At 35.5% G+C, this 13,008-nt stretch overlaps 1 pseudogene; it reads right to left on the bottom strand.

Annotated features, from left to right (window-relative positions):
- Window positions 1–7,522: 7,522 nt before the first annotated feature.
- On the bottom strand, window positions 7,523–10,706 carry LOC130813530 (cation/H(+) antiporter 24-like; annotated as a pseudogene).
- Between the last annotated feature and the right edge of the window lie 2,302 nt (window positions 10,707–13,008).

Below are 13,008 nucleotides of genomic sequence, written 5' to 3'. Positions count from 1 at the left end.
AGCATTGTGTTTATCCTAGCATGCAAAGGCTCTAATATATATTCATTATTCAATATCTCCAATCTTGTAACGTTGCCCGTCCTGTTCGGGTCGTTCAAGTATAAATCATTTATTTCTTTTAGATAATTCCAACTTGTAACGTTGCCCGTCCTGTTCGGGTCGTTCAAGTATAAATTCAAATATTTTTGGTGGAATACACTTGGGAGAGCTAATCCCAAGGCAACCACCGACCTAAGACGTTGCCCGTCCTGTTCGGGTCGCCAAAGGCTAAAGTATGCATACCCCCATGGTGACCGTAATGATCCAAAACTGCCATGGGAACAATAATTATAATAATCCAAACCAATCGTTAACCCCTTTGGGTAACATAACCAAACGTCAACCCCTTTGGGTGACAAACACATAAATTCTCAATTTCCAATTAATTATTTCATATTATTGGAGGTGTCTAATCCTTATGTGATTTACAATGCCTCGATTAGAAATGAAACAACACTACTTGCACCACCATATAAACAGTATGGTCTAAGCGTGTACCTTAAACGCTGCAAACACACGTTGCTCAAGCACAATAGGAATTTCGCCCTCTTATAAATCGAGGTCCTATATAACACACACAAAACGATCACATATTAGATCGTGTTTACACATTTAATCCACTCCATACCACTTAGATATCACTAAGACTTGATAATTTTAAATGTTTTCATCCAATTTCCAATGATTCCAAAAATTAATTTCTGACCAGAAACTTTATTAGCCATTTCAGACAGTTTAGAAAATTCAAATGAAAAATCCGACTTCGCCGTTGCGTTCGGAACTCGTCAATTACCTTGGGTACCAAATTTCATAATTTCTAACATCCATTTACTATTTTTAATTATTTTAAGCGTTTAACGAGTTTTTAACGCAACGCTGCTTAAAACAACGGAAAACGACTAACGTTTCCGAGTCGGTACCTCTAACGAGGCGGAACAGCTGCTACCGCCTACATTTATATATTATTATTATTTTTTTTTTATTCATTATTATTATTAGTTTATATATACATTATCAACCCTTTTTAAATCTCATGACCAAAACAACTCTTGCAAGGTCACATTCACAAAATCCTTCAAGAGACTTGAAATTTCATAAATTATGATAACTAAATTAAATACTTAATTCTCTTAACAAATTAAATTTTGTAGAGAATTACAAAACTAAATCACCTTTTTAAATCAAGACACACACATATATAAATATAACACAATCCTTCAAGTAAATCAAATTTTGCTAAAGAATTATTAAACCCTTGGATGACTACATAACTTAATCCATACCAACTTAATTTGTACTAACAAATTGAAATTTAGTTAGAGAAATTTAAACCATAAAAGAAATTTATTTGAATATCAACAAAACTCAATTCTTATAAAAAATTTAAACTTTGTTAATGAATATAAATCAAGAACATAACTTAATCCTTTTAACAAAATTAAGGTTTATTAAAGGATTGTTAAAGAAAATTACATAAAAATATAATCAATCCTCCTCAAAGTCATAAGATATCATCATACATAAAATGTAATTCATCTTAGAAAACCTTGTATATAAAATCTATAACTAGCAATTCAATTAAACTTATCTCTTTGATCAAAAGATTGAATGGAAGAACAAGAGAACAATTTTTTTTTTCTTGAAATGCCGAATCACAAGCCCAAAGGAGAGAATTTTTCTGATTTTTTTTTTGTTCAATTGGAAGCTTAGAAGGGTGAAGAACTCAAATGGTTTTCAAAAGGATTAATAGGCAATTAAGGAATGAGCTTAATGTGCCTTAATACACACTTATGAGAGGAGTTACAAGACTCCTCCCATTCCTTCACACAACCGGTCACCCTTCCCCTTCTCTAATCCTTTATTTTTTTTAATTAATTAATTAATTAATTATATAATTGTCTATTTTTTTTGTTAAAAGCAGAAAAGAAATATTACGCAATAACAACGTATGCGATAAAACGCGTTACCGTTAAATAAACTTACTTCGTTTTTTATAATTAACCATGTAAAATAATATAATTCAATATTACTTATTTATTTTATTTTGTTATACTTTATTTTATTATATTTTATTTATTTTTAAACCCGATAATCTACGGGGTGTTACAACACGACTCTATTGTTATTTCATGGATTATTGAAAATATTGATGCTGAAATTGTTAACCAGTTTATTGATTATAATATTGCTCGAGACTTATGGCAAGGTATTGAAAATTTGTTAACTAGTGGCCGTGATGAACTCCAAATCTACGATTTGAGTTCAACGGCTGCAACTCTAAGGCAAGGAAATTCGTCAATTGAAACATACTTTGGCAAACTCAGCATGTTATGGAAAGAAATTGATAGACGGATGCCAAATCCCATGACTTGCCCTCAGGATATCACAGCATTCAACAATTTTATACAGAGACAGAGATTATACCAGTTCCTTACAGGCATAAATGAAAATCTAGACAAAGAGAGAAGGGACTTACTACACATGGATCCTTTACCGACAGTGGATGTGGCCTATGCCACCATCAGACGAGAAATCTCACGCCGGAAAGTCATGACCGGCGTCTCATCACAGGGATTAAATCCCTCAGAAAATGGATCGGGTCTAGCAGCCATGAAAAACAAAAACTTCCCTCGCAACCGTGAAAGTGACGACCGACAAAAACTCTGATGTAGTCACTGTGGAGGATCACGCCATACCAAGGAAGGTAGTTTCAAGCTAGTTGGGTACCCTGATTGGTGGGATGACCTACAAAGGAGGAAGACCGCCACCAAGGCACCGGCGTACCGGACCGGCGGCAAGGCCCACCTAGCCACAGCAGATCACCCCGGTGAGATCACACCATCACATGAACATTCAGGTATGGATATGGAAAGAGGGGAAGCAGCCATTACTGAACTGGTAGCAAGCAAAGGAAGGGAGGAGAGAGAAACGGCCGTAAATCAGAGGGAAAGGGGAAGGGAAAGGGATACATCCCAACCCTCATACTACCCTTTAAATACTAAACCTACCCAAACCCAAAACAATCCTTCTAATCCACTCCAACAGAACCGGGCCCAATCCACACAAAACCTCACACAAAAATACCCGGCTCAAACTACCCAAAACAATACCCAATACCAAAACTTTAGTCTCATGAGCCACGCCTCCTACTCCAAATGGATCTTTAACTGTGGAGCTACCGATACTATGACTTTTGACCCACATAATTTATCAATAATACATTCCACTCCTCGTACCCATGTTCAAACTGCAAATGGCGCGACTATCCCGGTTTATCAAGCTGGGCCAGTTGATATTTCCTCATCTCTTCGTGTCAATAGTTACTTATTAATTCCCAGTCTTTCGCATAAATTATTATCTGTTAGTCAACTAACCAAAGAGCTTCATTGTACAGTCGTGTTTACTTCTGATGGTTGTCTTGTGCAAGATACTCTGACGGTGACGATTCTTGGGCATGGTACTGAGCAAGGTGGACTGTACTATATGGACGAGACGGTCAAAAAGGGTCATTCACTGCTTGTTCGAGGGACTTCCAAAAACAAACTATGGACTTGGCATCGACGTTTAGGTCATCCTTCCCTAGGTTATTTAAAACGTCTTTTTTCGTCCCTTTGTAGTTGTAATTTGTCTTTGGATTGTGAGACTTGTGTTCTAGCTAAAAGTCATAAACATTCATACTCTCCTAGTTTAACTAGAACTGATAGACCTTTTGATTTAGTTCATTCGGATGTATAGGGTCCTGCTCCTGATAGTAATTCTCATGGATGTTCATATTTTGTTGTGATTTTGGATGATCGTACCCGTATGAGTTGGATTTATTTTCTTAAACATAAATCTGAGGTCTTTGATGTATTTGTTAATTTCTATAATATGATCCTTACTCAGTTTCACACAAGCCTAAAAATTCTCCGCTCAGATAATGGTGGGGAATATGTCTCTCACAAAATGAAAAATTCACCAAACCACTTGTCCTGACACCCCGCAACAAAATGGGGTTGCCGAAAGAAAAAACCGCACCTTACTTGAGATAGCTCGTGCTCTAATGTTTGAGTCCCATGTTCCGGTTTCATACTGGCCTGAGGCCATTTCCACTGCTAATTACCTTACTAATCGCCTACCCACTAAATCTCTCCATTTCCAAACCCCCCTTGCTACCTTGGGTATTTTTCATCCTATTCCCTCCTCCCACTCTCTTCCTCCCCGTATCTTTGGGTGTGTAGTTTATGTCCATCTCTCGAAACGGGATAGGACTAAATTGGAACCTCGGGCTGCTAAGTGTGTTTTTCTTGGGTATGGTGTTGGTCAGAAGGGTTACCGGTGCTATGATCCTACTCAGAACAAACTTTACACCACTATGGACTGTGACTTCTTTGAACACTCTTACTTTTTCACCCAGCCTCGATCTCAGGGGGAGAGTACTAGTGAGGATCTAAGCTGGTTAATTTATCCGTTGACAAATGGTCGAGACCCAAAAGAACAAGTAGATGACACCACAATCACTGTCACCGAAACTACAGTACCTCCACCCACTCTGTCCACTGTTGTCCCTGAGTATCCTGCTGAACAAGAGGTAATCCCTAACTCCCCTGATACTGATACTAATGATGTGATGTCTAGTGATGATGTTCCCAAGAGATATGAGTTGCCTCCAAGGAGTACACGAGATATCCCTCCAAGGAGATATGATCCTGAATTCGAATCTCAAAGATCTCGGTATCCTATTCAAGAAAACCAAGGACATCTATCTCAGGTAGTAGTTGCCTTCAATGCTTCCCTCTATTCATGTAATCTACCAAAAAGCACAGATGATGCCCTTGATGACCCAAAGTGGAAAAAAGCCATGGAAGAAGAAATCATAGCTCTTAAGAAAAATGAGACTTAGGAACGATGTACTCTGCCAGAGGGGAAGAGAGTAGTAGGATGCAAGTGGGTATTCTCGATAAAGTATCATGCAGATGGAACCATTGAAAGATACAAAGCTCGGCTTGTTGCAAAGGGATACACCCAAACCTATGGAGTAGACTACTCCGAAACCTTCTCCCCAGTTGCTAAAATTGATACCATCCGAGTGCTCTTATCCATTGCAGCCAACAAAGATTGGCCCCTGTACCAGTTCGATGTGAAAAATGCCTTCCTACATGGGAAGATTGAGGAAGAAGTGTACATACAAGCCCCTCCGAGTTTCTCACATGAATACAAACAAGGGGAAGGGTGCAAACTCCGGAAAGCTTTATATGGGTTGAAACAATCTCCTAGAGCATGGTTTGGAAGGTTTACTGCAACCATGAAGAAATTGGGGTACAAACAGAGCAACTCTGATCATACTCTGTTCCTTAAGAAGAGAAATGGTCTTATCACATGTCTTGTTATTTATGTTGATGACATGGTCATTACAGGGGATGATGTGAAGGAAATAGATAACTTAAAACACCGGCTTTTCTTGGAGTTTGAGATGAAAGACTTGGAAAACTTAAAATACTTCCTTGGGATAGAAGTGTTAAGATCTAAGACGGGAATCTTCATCAAACAGAAAAAGTATATCCTTGATTTGTTAGCTGAAGCAGGGATGATTGATTGCAAACCTACAGAGACACCTATAGTGACAAATCATGGCCTCTAATTTATTGAGGAAGCAGAGATGGCAGATCAAGACCAGTATCGGAGATTGGTAGGAAAACTCATATATTTGTCGCACACAAGACCATACATTGTCTATGCTGTGAGTGTCATGAGCAGATTTATGCATCGTCCTCAGATACAACATAAGGAGGCTGTAATGAGACTCTTGAGATACTTAAAGGGAACCTGCAACAGAGGGATCCTCTTCAGAAGGAATCAACACTTGGATCTTGTAGCATATACAGATGCAGACTGGGCTGGTGACCGAGATGATCGAAGGTCAACGTCAGGATACTTTACTTTCGTGGGTGGTAATTTGGTCACTTGGAAGAGTAAGAAGCAAAAAGTGATCGCCCTGTCTAGTGTTGAAGCAGAATTCAGAGGAATTGCGAAAGGGATTACAGAGGTTCTCTGGATTAGAAAATTATTGGAAGAGCTAAACTGTCAACAACTAGAGACATGCAACCTATACTGTGACAATAAAGCAGCTATCAGTATATCCGAAAACCCTGTTCAACATGATCGAACAAAGCATGTCGAGATCGATAGACATTTCATCAAAGAGAAGCTAGAAAAAGGGATTATCAGTTTACCATTTATTAGATCAAAGGATCAACTGGCGGATATCCTCACTAAAGCTGTTTCAACAGAAGTTTTCAATGCTGTTCTATGCAAGTTAGGTGTTTGTGATCCTACAGCCTAACTTGAGGGGGAGTGTGGAAATAAATATTTATACATATATTCTTGAATATACTCTAGGATTATTAGACGTTTTTATTCTCATAAATATGTATAATATCATGAGAATATCCTTATTTCCTTTATTAGTTACCTAGGGTTGATGTATATATTGGATAATTGTCTTCTCATGAAAGATGAATGAATTAAACCCATTTCCGCTGTCATAATTTCAGGTGAAATATCATCAGATTTGGAGGCAACTGATAAGCACGATCCATACTGGGAAGAGGATCTTGGGACAAAATATGAGTGCGCAAGGAAGAACAATATTCAGAATTGAGACCCATAAGGAAGTCATGAAGTCGAGCTTGTTCACGAGTGCTTCGGGCAGGGTTCCAGCCGAACAAGAAGAACAACAAGAACACGAGATAATGGGCTCGTGAAGATCAAGCTCGTGCCAAAAAGAATGTAGAAGTCCATAATAGGTAGATACAGACATGGGTTTAGGTTGCTCGCATTTAGCAATTGAGGAGCGTAATTGATGAATACGGGGAACGTTGGTTTGAGCAAAACGCTGTTTAAGATGGTCCCAAAATAATTTTGCCTCACGAAATTTTGAAAGGGAAGGCTTTAATTCGGGGTCGATGTTATTCATAATCCACGATATCAGCATGGCATTCAGTGCAGTCCAATCAGACTGAGTGCACGGTGGAACTAAAGTGTTAATTGTCCCATCAAGAAAATCGAATTTCCAACGAGCCTCGAGAGCGGTTTGAATGTCGGCAGCCAAGGAATTGTAATTGTCAGCCATAGTTATGAAATCTCCTGGACGATCTTGAGGCCCGAGATAAAAGGGGGAAGTAGGTTCAATTCAGGGTGGTGGTGCCGGCGCCGGCGCCGTGGAGCCGTTGCCAGCCATTAGAACAAGAAATGAAAGATAAAAGAAACTACAAGAAATATATGGCCTGATACCATGAAAAACTGATGAAGTTGATGATTTGCATTAATGAACACAAAGGTTTATATATCACAGGAACATGGAAACTAATACTTGAAAAGCAAGAAAAGAAATAACCATCATGCCCACTAATATTATTGGATGAAAAATGTCAAACTCATGAAGGATGAGCATTACTCCATTACCGCATTCTCTGAGAAACTTTGCTCCACAAAATTTAACCCCTTATTTAGTTGGTTGTTTCCAGGCGTGGCCTAATTCAGCATTGTTACTCCATTGTGATAATCCATGTAATAAAGTGGGATTAAAGGCATGGTTGAGATAGTTGTGAAGAAGGTAAAATTAGCATGAAATAAAAATAATAAAGGAAAAAGAAGATGATTTCCCCTATTATGGAGGTAATACATTCGCTCACCCTCCCCTACGATAAATATTTACCCCACAAAATTAAGAGCTCCCTTTATTTTTCATTACCTTGCAACCATTCTTCCACCTCTATAATAATTAAATTTCAATAATTTCTCATTTATCATCTTTATTTTCTTACTTTTGACTTTTTTTAATCCTTAAATATTTACATCCAATCGAAGCATGCCCTAATTCCACATTTTCCCTTACAATCCATAAATCAATTGGAACACTATCATTTAACGATTGTATAGCCGAAACTGTTTCCAAACCATTATTAACCATAATTTCCTTGTACACAACTTTGTCATTCCTTTCATGTTTTACCCAAAACCAAGTCACAACCCCATCATCTAACTTTCGCTCCGACTCAATGTCACCCCTATATTCCGCCAAAAATTGAACCACGATCAAAGACACGTCAGGGTGGTCCACCATACTGTCTGCCAACGAGAGGCCCTCTCGGACACAGGCTCGCCAAGGAACAACATCGCGAACTGACGATGCATGCGGAGGCTCATCCGTTTTGGAAGTGTCGCTCATGAAGCCGCATTTTACACGCTAAAATGCTGACTGAGCAAGGTGCATTTTGTAATCGTGTTAGTATTAGCGGTCTGTACCCCAGGCCTAAGTAGGGCTGTAGAAAAATTGTTACCTTGTTCAATACATTTTTATGAAAGGGTAAAATTATAAACCCAACCTTATTTAACATGGCAATTTCACATATGTCTTCGTACATGGTACGTTTAAGTGTAACGCTATTAAAAAAATTAATACTGATTGTATCCGTTCGTACCTCTTGATAGAGGTTGATGGCATTATGGATACATTCTTCGTTGTTGTTCCAATACTCGTCGTTATGCTTGATATGATCAATAAATACCGGGGCAGCCCGACCCACGAGCTCGACTAGATAGAGAGCAAATACTTTAAACGGGTTGGTTGAAGTCGGGTTCATGTAGTCCAAGAGGCTAAATAGGCTTGCTACACTTTCTTGGTCGTAAATGCATGCAAGAATACGAAGTTCGGATTCTTGCATAGTATGTTGTATGGTTCTTTTCTTGTTGACCATGTATGGTTTTGTTGGATCGTGTAAGAGGCTGATTATTGGGCTTGATATGGCTGTCATTACCACTTTTATAATCACCATTATTGAGAATGATGGTGTCTTTATAAGCTGCATAATATACAAACATATCGGTTAAAATTAATGGTCAAACAAATCACGTCTCTTTATTTTTTACGAGCCGGAGGACTCCTTTGACCACGCTCTCCTTTATGGATATGAGTTGTTGTCGTTTTTTCCTTCCCAGACCCTAACTTTAATTTCTATGAGTGGGATATACTGAATAGAATGATGATGATGATTATAGAGAAATTAACAAATATTTGTATTATGCACGTTTATTTTCTTCTATTTAAAAAAAAAAGTTCTATTACGATCTGAAAATTCTTGTGTGTCTAGTAACTCATATAAACAATACCACGAACTATTTAAAAATTCATTATTCTAAGAAATCATTCTTCTACATTGGAATTTCTAGCGTAAAAGTCAGTTATTTAAAAAATTTCCAAAAAACAATCGCAAAAACTTTAAAAGACATGGTATCATTATAAGGGGAGTATTAATAGGCAAGCCAAAATCAACAATCTAAAAAAATAATTTTGACTTCAAAAAAATATTAACTCTGACATTAAAGCTATCAATTTCAATTAAAGTAAACAAAATTTCAATATTGATTTAAAAGTGATTAATTTTGGTACTAAAGTGATCATTTTCTACTTATAAGTTTATAACCTCAAATGGATAAAATATAATTTTTTCAAAGTCTTCAATTTCGGAGTTAAAGTGATCAATTCAAACCAAGTGAACAATTAAATGATCAGTTATAACTTTAAATAAAATTATTTTAAACTTAAAGGTATTAATTGTGAACTTAAATTGAACAATTACTAATCACGTATTGTAAAAAAATTATAATTTAACCGATTAGACTAATGATCTCACATAAAGACAAAATAATATGTAGAAAAAAAGAAGTCATAAAGAGCATACCTTTAAATCAACCCAATGTAGATACAAAAGAAACTCCGTTTGACCTCTAAGACAAAGCTTGAGGCCCAAAACAATAGAATCCCTATACGGCATATTAGTAAACCGGGCCGCCATAACAACAGAAAACAGTTTCGACACAAAGCCCATAACCGCAATAGCACATATCTGGAAAATTTGAAAAAAATAAATTTTTTTAATAACTTTAATCAAAAAATAAGTTTTGGCCAAACTTTATTCTCAAAATAAGCGTCTTTGGCCCCAAAGCTAGGCTCTGTACGTAATCGCTGTTACTAACAGCGAGTATAAAGAAATGGTCAAAAAATTTAGTCAAGGGTAAAGTCGCTGTTACTAACAGCGACATATGGGTTGATTGGTCAACTATAAAGTCGTTGTTAGTAACAGCGACATTATACGTGCCTAAATACAACAATCTTCTTCCTCCTTCCTCATTTCACCTTTGGTTCAGTATTTAGACACGTATAAGGTCGCTGTTAATTAAACAAGCTTACACTACAATTACTATGAACAATTTATATAGCCTATGCAATAGTGCATTGGTCAATAAATTTGGTAATTATTTTGAATTTAATTAAACATATCTTCTAAAATATAAAATTGTAGTAATATTTTAGAAAATATTCTAAATAAAATTTCAAATAATTATCAATTTTATTGACTAAATCTCTGCATCTAATGTACATATAGGTTAGAAAAGCTGTATATTAAAATATAAAATGATAAAAATATTATTAAAAATTAAAGTTACTTACAAGTATATCAGAGATGACCTTAGGTTGTTTGAGAGGCCTCAACAAGAAGAATGGTGAAGGAGAAATTTAAAGAGTTTGTGCCTGTAAATACTGAGAATGCATAATATCCTTTTATTTCTTCTACATATTACTTTAACAACATGACCATCATAATCTATCACTGCTGAACCATTTCATCCATCACTTTAATTATTTACAAAAACAATTTACTTGAAATCTTTTTCTTGTGTTTTTTACTTTTTTGATTACATGTACTACTTTTTAGTACCTTTATTTCCTCTTATGTCAGATTAACCGCAAACTAAGCTTTTTCTATCTCCACCATTCCATCTCTAGTAAGTAGATATTCAAGGTTTAATTTCAAGAATTTTTTCGAGATACATTGCTAATTTTACTCATAATATCTTTTTCATTTACTTATATTTGAAAATTATTATAAAAACTTATATTTTGATATCAAGTTATCTTGATTTAGACACAATAAATTTCACATGTGTCACACATCTTTCACTTGTTACTACATATATAGATTCTCGTGTTATACACAATTTTATTTGAACTTTATTATATATTTCAATTATTTATGTTTCTCTTCATCATACCCAGTGAAAAGTGTTGGAATAATTTCAAAGTCATTAAATCCTCATGTTATGTAAAGAGTTGTTCTCATCAAGTATATTGTGCATACGACAAAACATAAAATTTTAAATAGCGAAAATATAGTTCTTATTAGCACTTGAGAATCATTAAGGCCTCTTAACTAAACCAACAAATGTTATAAAATTCTATTAAGTTTATGCTTTCTAAACAATTTATCTTCTAGGTTCTTGAATCCCTACACAATTCCTCAAATTAAACCTTCAACTTAACCTGTCAGTCATCATCTAAAATAAAAGACAATATCATCGCTGGCTAAAAAAGTAACAATGGACTAATAATGTACACCTAAGAGTCATATATTTAGTCACACATGAGAGATATGTAGATAAACAAAGGTGCTCCTATCGTACATAAGCTCTAAGTTTAAGTTCATTTATCAAGTTCTCATCCACCTTTGCTTAGTTTTACAATATAACTTGAGTACAATGACTCACTTCCAACTTTTAAGAATTTTAAAGGAATCCACTTTGGGAGAGCTAATCCTAAGGGATATCATATGTACGTCCTATACAAATCGTCATAGGTTAAGCATATATACCCATATTGTGTCTTATTAATGCCCCTAGCCACGGAAACTAATAAATGAAAACTCATTTGAGTGTCCCATATAACTCATCAACAACCTTTGGGTGTTCTACGACAACTCTTCCTTAACTAATAATGTTTTAATGATGTTTTAACAACCCTTTGGATAATAGGAAGTCTCCTTTGGGGTTTGTGTTCATTTTGGACCGACCGACGTTGAGTTGGCAATCATTGCTCTAAGATATCTCACTATGTCAACAATTGAAACGGAATTCACGGCCGAATTGAATCCCTAAAGAAAGTTAATTTTCTAAAGGTCTTATTGGTGAGCTATGTCCTAATACGATTTTGGTGAATCTTCATTATAATAGACAAAGTTTAATATACTTGGCTAAGAATCGAAATACCTTTTATATTGAAGAACCAAGCATATTGAAATTAAGTTTTATTTCATCTAAAATGAGATTGATAACAAAAGGCTAAGCTTACTGAAGATATGTACCAATAGTAACCATGTCTATATGATGAAAAATCTATTGTCTACCAACAAGTTTACGTTGTGTATGGACTTGTTTGGTTTATCACCTTGTGTAAGAAGTAAGGGTCTAACGGGAATATTTGTGAACTTGTGTACATGTTTGTGTGTGATTGTGTATTATGTTGGTATATGGTAGTTAAGGAAGATTAGTTATAGTGTGATGTGTCATAGGACATGGTTAAAATATAAATTAATTCAAATTAAGGTGGAGACTTTTAAAATGTGTCACTACTTGAGTGTACCATGGTGAAATGGCTTTGCTTAAACTCGTTCTTTGAGGCTATATAATCATATGGGTGTTTGGTTGTGTTGTTTAAGGGGAAAAAAAGACAAACTTTAGTTAGATTTAAGTTTTCATATTGACGCAAATCTTTGAGAAAACAAGTTGCCTGGACTAGTATGCATAAGTATAACAAAATGGTCAAGATCATTAGTCAAAAAGAATTGTTTGCTCGACCCATGTGCTTAAACTAGTTAATTTAGTAAACCTAGTAAATCTTATATCTTGTTCATTAATTACATTGGCTTTACTGGTCAATTTCTCATTAGTTAGTTATTATATTCGAAGTCATGCAAAAGCCTCATCCATTGATATTACAATACAATTTACTTTTAGTAGGATATATTTAGCCACATTGAATATAAATGTCACTATTTCAAATTTTTAATTCTATATATAGTGGATTTAATGACATTTATTAGATCCTTTAACAGAATAATAAAATATCATACTAAAGCTTTTCGCGACACAGGA

Source organism: Amaranthus tricolor, chromosome 5 (genome assembly GCF_026212465.1).
Source record: "Amaranthus tricolor cultivar Red isolate AtriRed21 chromosome 5, ASM2621246v1, whole genome shotgun sequence".
Classification (NCBI taxonomy): Eukaryota; Viridiplantae; Streptophyta; class Magnoliopsida; order Caryophyllales; family Amaranthaceae; genus Amaranthus; species Amaranthus tricolor.
Note: the sequence above shows the minus strand (reverse complement) of the source record. Positions and strands in the feature narration are given on the sequence as shown.